This window comes from Cryptomeria japonica, chromosome 1 (genome assembly GCF_030272615.1).
Source record: "Cryptomeria japonica chromosome 1, Sugi_1.0, whole genome shotgun sequence".
In the NCBI taxonomy this organism is placed as follows: Eukaryota; Viridiplantae; Streptophyta; class Pinopsida; order Cupressales; family Cupressaceae; genus Cryptomeria; species Cryptomeria japonica.
Window position 1 is genome coordinate 551459860 of NC_081405.1, and position 10631 is coordinate 551470490.

The 10631-nt window shown below is 29.5% G+C and overlaps 1 long non-coding RNA gene across 5 annotated transcripts; it reads right to left on the bottom strand.

Moving 5' to 3' along the window:
• Window positions 1-3729: 3729 nt before the first annotated feature.
• Window positions 3730-5458, bottom strand: LOC131044949 (uncharacterized). Of its 5 annotated transcripts, none has more exons than XR_009105740.2 (4): window positions 5318-5458; window positions 4581-5059; window positions 4384-4462; window positions 3730-4279 (listed from the first exon to the last, which is right to left on the bottom strand). It is a non-coding gene; the product is annotated as an uncharacterized LOC131044949 (long non-coding RNA). The 5 variants fall into 5 exon arrangements; XR_009358272.1 differs by having other exon boundaries at window positions 4559-5059; XR_009105742.2 differs by lacking the exon at window positions 4581-5059 and having other exon boundaries at window positions 3730-4256.
• Window positions 5459-10631: the final 5173 nt, after the last annotated feature.

The window sequence follows — 10631 nt, forward strand, 5'->3', positions numbered from 1 at the left end:
GGATTAATGAATTAAGATAGCTAGAAAATGAACCGCTAGATTTATAGGGAATATATCCATTTTCCTATACACACATAAAAAGCAAAAAATAAAAACAACCCTCGACAAGGCTCAAACCCACGGCCTCTTCACGCCCAAATAGTTGATGAAAACCTTAACCCTAGGGTAAATAGTAACAGACATATTGAAGAGAGAAAAACAAGCATTGATTCCTCAATGTATTTTCTGTAACAAAAGTAATGAAGAGAGAAAATCAAGCATAGATTTCTCAATGCATTTTCGGTAACAGATATAATGAAGAGAGAAAAACAATTAATATGTTAGCAAATTAATCTGTTGCAATAAAACACATATTGAAGAGAGAAAAACAATTAATATGTTGCAACAAAACACATAACCAAAAAAAATATATGTTTGGACATAACTTAGAATAAAAGCCGTGTTGGGCGTTCCAAGATCTAAATACAAAATTAAAACAATGATGAACTGCATCAAAACTCAGGTAGCCAAATGGAATTTTCGCTTTCCCAATCGAAATCCCGATTGCTGAAATCAAAATATTTCAGTGCTGAGCCTATCTCTTCTGCATCGAAGTGATCAATGAAATCAGAGGTGGTTGTTGCTGCTTTCACTTCCTCTCTTTCACATTTCTTCAGCAATTCAGAAGACATTAAATTGCTTTTCTCAACTTCATTGCCTGTTTCATTTATCACATCAGTCCAACATATCTGTGGATTACTCTGAGATGCTCCAAATGGATCCCATTCAATGATATAGTCATCAACACTAATCGGAGTTGAATCCTGGAGGCTATTTCCAAGACACAGATCCGTATAAAATTGAGGTGGGTTTGAAAAATGATATTGGGAGGTGCAGATGGGTTGATTGCATGTCAAATTACAATAGTCGGAGGGAAGAGCTGTCCAATAAATTCCTTCTTTAAGACAACTTGTCCTCTCTTCTGCTATTGGCATTTGGATGAATGCTGTTGAAGATCTTCTTCTAGTATATCGACGGGCACCCACAGTGAAATGGTTTTTACATATGTCACAAAGAAAACGAGGCTGAACAGATTTGCAACACTTTTTATTGTTTAGGAAGCGGAATCTACAACTGTAAGAAGAGTTACAGAGAGGGCAGAGGGGAGGTTTGCATGATCTGAATATATCAGCTATGCAGTTCTTGGCTTCCTCGGGTAATTCACAGGCAGGAACGACCAAAATTTTTCTTATAAGGTTCAAAGCATCCTCACAACTGAATTCTTGGGTTGTGATTTTCAGAAGCAAACCTGACAGTCTCTCCATCGTTTAGCTTATCTAAAAAGCTGATGCCTTCTCAATTCCTTAATTCCTTATCTTGTGTCTGAATTATTTTCTCAGAATAAAAAGTATTCGTTAGGGCTGACGTATGCAGAAAAACAAGCTTTTGTTTTGCTTTTTTTTTGTTGACGTATGCAGAGAAAGAAATCCCGTAACGGGAAACAGCTGAGAAATCTCCTAACGGGAATATTTGAACTGTTGTGCAATGTTGGTATGTGTTTGACTTAATTTTGTTATCCTTCCTCTATATTTTGTAATAATGCTTAAATGGTCACTTACCAAATTTTTATTGAACAATGATCAAATGACTTAAAAGTAAATGCCCTCCTCTTGCTTTCCACTATTTTAGTCTCTATTTCATGAAGTGTGTTGGTATGTTGCCTTGACTTGGCATTGTACAAAGGTGTCAAAAAAATTCATTGGTGATAAGAATGTGTGCAATCTCTCACATTAAATCTGGTTGCTTTATCCAATATCATTACAATTGCTCAACATTTAAAAAAGGCGCCACCTTACCCATTATGTCCCATCATATCTTCCTATTGACTCAAAAATAAGCTCAAGAACAATCAAATCTGATGGCTGATATCCAAATAAAATGTTGTGTGACCTCCAGGAAATAAAACGCTCCCCTTTCACCTATGAAATTCAAACTTAAGTTCGTGTCTAAGTCAAGGATTACAACAAATGAAATTAGAACCCTAAACTCACACCTATGTCTCTTTCTCTAAATTAGATTTGAGAACCTAACAATTTTAAATGCAAAAACAATTTGTTCTGCATCAAAATGGTAGACAGTATGATCCAAAGCCAATGGCAATGAAGGCATGTGATCTGCTTCTCACCTCTCTCATAATCCAAAAAGAAAAATATTGGCCATATAATTATTCTTGGCGAAGCTTGTAAAGTGTTCATAGTGTTTCAATTTTCTGAATTGAGAACAATAAAAGAAAACCCTTACAACTAACTGAGCTGAAGGGCAAAGCTAGATAATAATGGCAAAGAGTACAAAGAGATTTAGTTTTAACAGAAAGATCCTACTATTATTCAATTTTTTGAAAACATCAATTTAAACAACACACTTTAAATTGATTTCTGAAATCATATTAATAGATGAATCTTACTGAACAAGTGGGTAGAATTTCAGATGAACCATTAAAACCAACCGAACAAAACTACAAGTGCACATATAAGATCAGTCATCCAGTGAGGCATTCAAATTAAATGAGGCGTAATCAACTTGATTATGATTCTTTATATTCTGTACCTTTTAGTTCTGTCGTAGTACAAGATCGTTAACATGATCTACAATCATTCGGTGAGCCCTGAAAGAGCCTCTAATGCAATAAAATTTTCACTCTATCTGCAATATGCTAAATTCTCAGATGGGTTGTTATAATATAATAATTTATACATATTATGATTGGATTCATATTCCTCTGAGGTTTTTTTGGCATTTAATATTATTGAACCCTACTTCTGAGACTGAACTCTTCCTCTTTCTTGTAATGGAGATTTGATATTGACTGCTAGCAAGCGTAAAATGTTTGTTGCAACTGCAGCACAGAAACCGAGGTTAAAATGTTGACAAGATTTCTATTGTTCAAATAACGAAAAATGCATTTCTCTGAAGATTTGCAGGAGGGGCAGAATGCAGGTTTATATGACTTGAAAAACTGAGCTATTTTATTCTTCCATTCCTCTGGTAATTCATAGGCATTCTCTTCCAGTTTCTCTTTTATAACATTCAATATCTTCAAACAATCACTTTTAGAATTTACTTCGGTTTCTAAATTTTGCAGCAGATCTTGTAGAGAGTTCATGTGATATTAAGAGCGCATTTTTCAAGTGGTTCCCATAGCACTTTTGGTGGCGTAGAAAGTTGTAACAAACACTGAATAATTAAGGCCAAGCTTGGAGAATGGAGAGAATGGTGAGAATGGAGAGAACTAGTTAATTATTCTTTTTGTCTATTCCACATTTGTTGAGTTCTGACGGTAGTGATTTGAATTTGTTGGAGAACTATTTTAAAGTGTCAAATGAAATGGTGTTCAAATTAATTAGCTCATTCTCCAACTCATGACCTCTCATCTCATCTTGCTTCTTAAAGAATTTTTCAAGAATATCTCAAATTTGAGTGTTCAAAGTTGAGAAATGGTGAAGACACATGTAGACACAAGAAATCAAAGAATTAATCACATTTATTATACTATTTAACTTCAACATTATCATCAATTAACTCTTTTTCTACCCATTGTGACTCTATTGAGGCCTTTATTCTTTTCTTGAATCAGAACTTTACCTTTCCATTTATGATAGTTAAATGGAGTTAAAAGAGGATTGTTTTGGTTCATGCTCTGAGTTATTTATTGTAACTAAAAAAAAGCATATAGAAAAAATATTAAGAGTATTCAACACATAAACTTTCCCCTTGATTCAATAGAAATCCTCCCCTCCTCTGACACTTTATAATGTAGTGCATTATAAGTTTTACAAAATAACGTAAAAGAAAAATGCAAATTTGCTTTTGCAAGTTTGAGGAAGGGAAAATAGTTTCACACTCCTCTTTACAATGAAGGACTTATGTCAATGCCAAAACTTTTATGCACGAACTAAAGGCAAAGACAATTCAAAATAAAAACAAATATTTAAAGTGATTTGAATTTTCAAATTTAATTTTCTACTCTCAATAATTGAATGCCTTTTTGCTTGTCCATTTAATCTCGTATGAATTTTCAAAAAATAGTTTAGACGTCAAAATATTCCACTCCTACTGAAAAATATTTTATTTATGTCAATGAGTCTCCTGAAAATGTCTTACGAGAAAACCAAATGTGCCTGTATGTTGAAATGCTTGCTGGAAAAAATAGCAAATTTTTTTATAAACTTCAATGCCACAGGAAGAAATTTCCAACTCCAAGCTGATTGCAGATTTGGCTGAAAAACATCTGCGAAATACTCTTCAATAAAGGTACCAAAGTCCAGATCTTTGTAAGGAAAACTAAGTGAAATAGAGCACTGAAAAAGAAGGGCAAAGGGGCGACCAAGATGAAAATTTACTCACCAATAAAATGCCTTCTTATATAACAAAATAGCAGTCAGAAATCAACGCCTTATTCTCCATATTCTTTGCTCCATGTTCTCTGCAGCACCAAAAATAGCTAAAAAATGTCTGAAATTGGGGCACCTATGTATAGATTATTTTTGTAAAAAACAAGTTTGAAGAATTGCAGAAATACACAGAGTGGAGGCCGAAAATACTTGCAGATGCTGTTCGCCAAAAGAATTACTAAAATTTGCAGAAACACAGAGTGAAGATTTATCAGAATTTGCGCCAGGGAAGAAGAAAAGTCAATTATGCGGCATAATTAATTTCAGTTTTTGTGCCAGGCAAAGGCAAAATGTGATAAGTCTTTTTTTTTTAATTAAAATAAAAGAGACTTGATTCCCCTGTGCCAAGGAAGAACCATGCCAGCACAAAATTTAGCAAAGGAAAAGCAGATAAAGGTAGCATGTAAAACCAAATCGATGAAACAAGATTCTTGTAGATCACTGAATTTGAGCCAAATCTCTATAAATTAAGGCAGGTTGCTTCAAATACCAGCGAATTGATGCAAAAAGGATGAAAGATGTTGCAAATTTAATCAAGTAATTCAAGATCGGCTGTAAATAATTGCAACTTATTGCAGTTCATGACGAAATTTTCTCAAAATTTGTAGATCAATGATGAAAAAATGAACCTGCAAATACAGATTTGCTTACATGTAGTTATTTGATTTTGAACTTGATAAACTTAAAAGCCTCTATATTTAAATAAATCATTCAAACATTTCCTGATTTTCTTACATATGTACAAATATTCGTTAAAATTCAACAAGAAACTTGTAAATATTCGCAGATATTTTACCAGACCAAAAAATTCTCACAGTTTTCCAACATTATTTGCATATCTTTGCCAGAAGTGAAAGAGAATTTGTAAAAGGAAAGACAAATTTCACCTCAGAGTTGAATTTGTAGTCTTCAAATCTTCATTTGAAATCACAATTTTCATATAATGAGAGTGCATTTCACCTGCAACAAGCAAGGCCCTAATACCATGAAGGATTTGCCAAGAAATCTTGTGCAAAGATGAAACAACAAAAATGCAAATAGACTCATGAAAAAATGATGACTATATATATATAAAAGATTCTTGGGTTACATATATAGAAAATAAGAGAATTTGAATTTTTTATTTTGAAAGGAAAAGTAAGTGAGCTTACCAACCACTAACATCAACTACCTAGCCAATTAGGTGTCACACCTAAACAAATGATTACACCAAAATTGAAACACATATCACATATCAGGTTATTTAAAACTAAATAAAAAATGAATTCTATTATATCAGTATAATATTTTTCTTGTGTCTAATCTTCCAATTTAGATCAGCTTTGATATAGGTTTCTTGATCACATTATGTATTGTTAAATCACACTAGACTCCATAAAAAAAGTTTTGTACTATAATGAAACCTGTATTTTTATTATATAAACTAATGTGTGTTGCATTATCATCAAATGATTAATATATTTCATATAGTGATAACACAACAAATTATGAGATTATACTAACTATAATATCAGTGAAATAATGTAAATAAAATTATTGTTGTCATTAAAAATTGTGATGATAACAAATCGTTACTATACAATATTTAATAAGCATACTATAAAAAATATGCTTCTTTTTTGTTCTTCTAGTTTCTTTTAATAACTATATTATTAATAAATTAGAATACTTGATTCAATTATTACTTCCATTTTTACTTCTATTTTGTCATTTGTGTGAAAGGTGGCTTCAATTAGCTTATATTCTATATGTTTAAATTCTTTCCTCAACTGGTATTAAATTTTAATATAAGGTTTTTAATTTTTTGATGAGTGAATCAATGAATATTAACACTAAATATGTTTACATAACTAACAAATAATTTAACCAAATAAATTATTTTCCAAATATATTACAATTGTAAGGACTAGCTGTTATGAAAGTCTCATTAATAATCATAATGGTAAAACAATGTTTACTTGTACTTTGCTCTTTTGATTTGGCTATATTTAGACAAGGTTGGTTTTATATAATGTTAGTACATAAAAAACATGTTCTCTCAAAAAATTAATAAAGAAATTGATGTATTTTCTATAAGAGTCTTCCTTTGATTATTAATTCATTTTCTCTATTATTTTTTTTCCTCTATTACTTAATTCAAATTTTTAAGAATTTTAAAATATATTTTTTTCCTTTATTGACTTTCCCTAACTTGTCACTATATGTTTACTTGAGTATAAAATGTGTAAATCTGTATGTTAGATTAAGTTTGTATCCAAATTCACTTTAACCATCTAAAAATTAAAAAAACTCTAATTGATATTGTATTATCACATAACGATCCTTATTAAAAAAATAAAAATATAAGATTGAATTGGTCAAACTTACAAAATATTATACAGAATGGAACGAGGCGTTCACAATGTACCTTTCCAGTTTTGGCAATTTGAGCCGTCCCTCTCCATTAATAAAACAATGTTTACTTTTTTCTTAATTCAATTTTTGAAATTGAATTACTTCAACTAAAATAAATATAAATATATAAATTCTTTAAAAAATTAAAACATTTTGTTTAATTTTATTAATAACAATTTTTTTTAATAGATTTTCTTTTTAATTGAAAGTTGTATTTCTATTTACAATTTTATATTTTGTTAAAAGAAAAATAATTATTATATTAAATTGAATAAGATATTAACTATCAAATCAAATTAAAAAAACTATCACTATATCAAATATCAATCAAGAATTTTTTATTTTTTAATTTATAATTAAAAACAATTTACAAATTTGCTGCTAAGAAAAATGCACTAATATCTTTGTTGTTTAAATTCAATTCTACGGTGCCACAATATCCCTTGTTCAAATAATTATTGTATATAGTCAAAGCTCTAAGAAAATGCACTTCAATATCTCTATTTTTAAATTCTTCTCCACCTTCCTTTTTCACAATTTACTTGTTTTATATCTTCTTTCAACTCATGAAACCCTTTTAAAAAAAAATTCTTGTATAGCTTTCTTCCAACTAATTATAAACTATTCATTTTAATCCTTATTTTTATGCTTCTATATTTATAGAGAATAGGTTTTATTTTCCCTTTTTTGCTGATAGGAAAAATTTCAAAAATTTCATAATGAGAATATTTTTTTGCTGCCCACTTGTGATGCATGTGCACAATAGGCTTCTCAATTGAATCTTGATAGTCATTTATATAGAAGATATGAAGTTTTATTTTCTTAATTTTTTACCTGTGGAAGATCAAGAGTAGTTTACAAATATTTGCTCATTTTGAAGTCAATTGTGGAAGGCTAAGAGTCACAACTTTGAATTTCATATTAGATGTCCCTTTGAGATTTGAACTTTGATCTCCACAATTAGAACTCAATGCTTTAACCAATAGACAATTGAAAAATCTCGTGACAAAAATATTTAAATTGTTGTACAATGTTGAAATAATTGATCTATATTACTTTATTTAATTTTTCCAACTCAAAAAGTATTATATTTTTACATAAGATCATTGATTGTTTAATAAATAATCCAATTAGCATTGACACTAAATATTCCTAGGTTACTAACAAATAATTTAACCAAATAACTTTATTTCCAAATATATTACAATTATAAGGACTAATTGCCATGCAAGTCTCATTAATAATCATATTGACAAAAACTTGTACTAGTACTTTGCCTCTTTGTTCTTCTTATATTTTGATAAGTTGTGCGTAATTCATTTACTTTTTTACTTGGTTCAAATTAATAGAAATAAAATTTTAATTTACTCTCTAGTTTTAACTCCATTTATTAACAATTTAATCTGAAATTTTATCACTTTTAATGAAGAAAACCAATTCCTCTTAAGAGGCGTGTGATATGTGGAATCTGAACCAATTAACCATAAGTTATCATTAGCAATGTTAGATGAAAAATAATAAAGAACACTTTTTCATCATCAAAAGATTTATTATTAAAGAAATATTTAAAAAACTTAATCTTAGTTTTAAATTTATTCCTTAAATGGCTTCATTTTGACTTAGACATCTCCTTACCTCCCTTTGCCACTTTTTTCTTGGGTCTAACTTGTACATTTAGTGAATCATGAGAACCCTTGTCTATAGATTTTTGTCTCATTTCTTCACTAAGAAAGTGGCAATAATGGCATCCCTTTTGGCACTCAATGCAAAACACTAGAATCTTCTAAGATTCTATTAAAGAATAAAGTAAAAAAATATACGTATCCTTGCTTTTTAAATTAATATCAATAACAATAGAATGCATTTAAATACAAAAATATATAGTCTCCTTCCTTCGTTTTAAAAGAATGGGTGTGATTAATAAATAAATAGATTTTGAATATATTCAATATTCTATTATCTTAATTTTTTTTAACTATCATTTACATACACTTTAATAAAACATAGGCTAATTATAAAAATTTCAATTGTTAGAATAAAAAAAAACAACAATAACAAATATAATGATATAAATTATATGAAATAAAAAAAAAATTTAAAAAATAAATCTTTTTAAAAAATTATTTTAATTTATTAATAGTTAAAATATTTTTATTTTAAATATTTATGAATTCTATTTTTAGTGGAAAGTTATGTTTGTGTAAGTGAAATTTGGCTAATAATTTCAATATTAAGGTGACCAAATAGCCACAATTTTACAAATTTGCTTGATTGTATTCCATGAGGTAAAATATACCTCTCAGTTGCAATGCTAGTTGGGTTTGAAAATCAATGGTCTAAAAGAACTTTTTTGCCCATGAGTATTACAAATTGTTGGTACATTTTATCTCACAAAATACAAAGAGGGATATTAGATTATTTTAAGTTAATGGTAGAAACCAAATAAAGTAGAGTCTACCCCTTAAACTCATTAATGATTTCCACCTTTTGGCCTTTACTTTTTTAAAAAGAATATTTTTTTAAATGAAAGGATTTGCAGTAGAAATTAATGCATACTCTTATTTTCCAAGATTTGCCAATATTTTCTACCAAAAAAATTGATATAAACAAATTCGCTAATAAAATTAATATTTTTCTTTAAAAGAAAGAAAGATTTGCCAATAAAAAGTATTATTATTTTTATAAAAAAATAAATATTGGCCAAGATTTTATACAATTTTTTGAGAGGTGGTTTCTTAAAGTTATCTATTTACGAATTTATATTTTATTAAAATATAAAAAATATTATGTTAAATTGAAGAAAACATTGACTACCAAATCAACTTACAATAATTTGTCATCGTATTAAATATCCATAAATAATTATTTCTTGTGATTAAGAAACAATTTGCTGATTTGAGACGAACCCTATATAACCTAAAATTGAACAAATTTGTTGTCAACAAAATTTATACAATAGAATATATATAATAGAGAAAGTTTACTAACTCAATCATCTCTCATGAAACATCATATGCAAAAACATAATAATTCTACTATTAGAAGCATATGCAAGTAGTACATTTTAATTACAAAATGTTTTGTATTGTGAAGAGGAGTTGATCAATGAATTTAGAAACATAAAGGAGGGGTAAAAATTTATTAAAAACAAGAAGAAGTACAAATAAAGGGCATTACATAGCCCTATCAAGCTCAACTAAGTGAACCAACTGTTGAGACAAATCCAGGGGTAACTGACCCCAATCCACTAAGTTCCAATCATGAATATGATCAGAGGCCCATTTGGCCAAATAATCACAAACACCATTCCATTCTCTAGGAATACAGGTAAAAGTAATAGACTCTAGAGAATCACAGAGGTTGAGAATCTATTCAATAATCAAATCCGAATGCCAAATAACACCATCTAAATGCCGCATTCAACAAGTTGACCACAACTTGAGAATCAGACTCACATATGATCATGCACCACCCCAATTTACTTGCACGTTCCAAAGCTAATAAAATGGCCTGAGCTTCCATTAGATTATTAGTATGAAGACCCATATAAACAGAAAAGATAAACTGAACATCTCCAAAACTATTTCGACCCATACCTCCAATTCCAGCATGACCAGGGTTTCCACAAGAAGAGCCATCTGTGTTAATTTTTAGGACTTCCTGAGGTGGAGGAGACCATCTTCCCTTCCTATTCACCTTTAGGGTAGGATGTCTACATCTGTTGTGCATGAACTGTCATTGCCGAGGAGCTAGATGAAGATGGTTTAAACACCCAACATCACAAGCAACAACCAATTTAGTCCTATC